Below are 967 nucleotides of genomic sequence, written 5' to 3'. Positions count from 1 at the left end.
ACTCCGCGGTCGTCCTTCCTTCTCCCACCTTGTTCCTCGCCTTCTCCTTGTCGCCGTCGTCGTCGTCGTCGTCATCGTCCTCGTCCTCGTCGTCGTCGTCGTCGTCGTCGACGTCGACGTCCTTCTCATCCACGTACCCGGGTCCTGACGTTCTGGCAAGCCTATAAAAACAAGACAGGTACACTCTCCGAGTCCTTACAGCTTCTCCACATCTGCAGCCTTCTCCATCCACTACGTTCTTATTTCCTTGTCCCCCCTTTTCGTTTTTTCCATCGCGCGTCCTTCTGCTCTTTCTTTCTCTCTCTTTCTCCTTTTATTCGTGCACAGCACACTCCCCGCATCTCGTATTCCTCTCATCATTCTTTTTCTTTCTCTCTCTTTACCCTTTTTCCCTCCAGTCGATCTTCCTTCTTCATTTCTTCTTCTCCTCTTCCTCTCGATTCTTTCGTCATATTGCTGTTCGATAAATCTGTTCACGAAACCTCGCCGCGCCATCATCTGTTCACACATCGTCTCTATGATTCTGTCACAGGATTTCTAAAAAGAATGTTTGTCCAATATCTTCATGCGAATTCTATTTACGTTTGTAAATCCGATTGTCCTATACTTTACAAATATTTTTTATAGATTTCTGATACAAATATATGTCAGTTCTACATTTTACGCAAAAAAATGTTTACTACAATGTAGTGTATTTAATTATTCTCGATTTTATTTTATTTTCCAATTTTTCTGCATGCTTCTTTGCGTTTATTGGAGAAATCTGTTTTCACTTATACTCTTTTGAACCAAATCTTTATTTCTAAAAATTTTCTTCTGTCATAATAAAACAAAAAAGGAAATAACATTTTATAATTATATAAAAAAGAATAAGGATATATGTATTACAATTCAAAGAAGTATACAATCAAAAGTATACAAATTTCATAGATTATTACGTCTGAATATCTGTATAAAATTTAAACAC

General features: G+C 38.1%; 1 protein-coding gene across 1 annotated transcript in view; it reads left to right on the top strand.

The window, feature by feature from the left end:
• The window catches only part of LOC108755429 (lysine-specific histone demethylase 1A), a 114,746-nt gene that overhangs the window by 68,574 nt on the left and 45,205 nt on the right, over positions 1-967 (top strand). The window lies entirely within an intron of this gene.

This window comes from Trachymyrmex septentrionalis, unplaced genomic scaffold, assembly GCF_001594115.1.
Source record: "Trachymyrmex septentrionalis isolate Tsep2-gDNA-1 unplaced genomic scaffold, Tsep1.0 scaffold87, whole genome shotgun sequence".
Taxonomy (NCBI): Eukaryota; Metazoa; Arthropoda; class Insecta; order Hymenoptera; family Formicidae; genus Trachymyrmex; species Trachymyrmex septentrionalis.
Note: the sequence above shows the minus strand (reverse complement) of the source record. Positions and strands in the feature narration are given on the sequence as shown.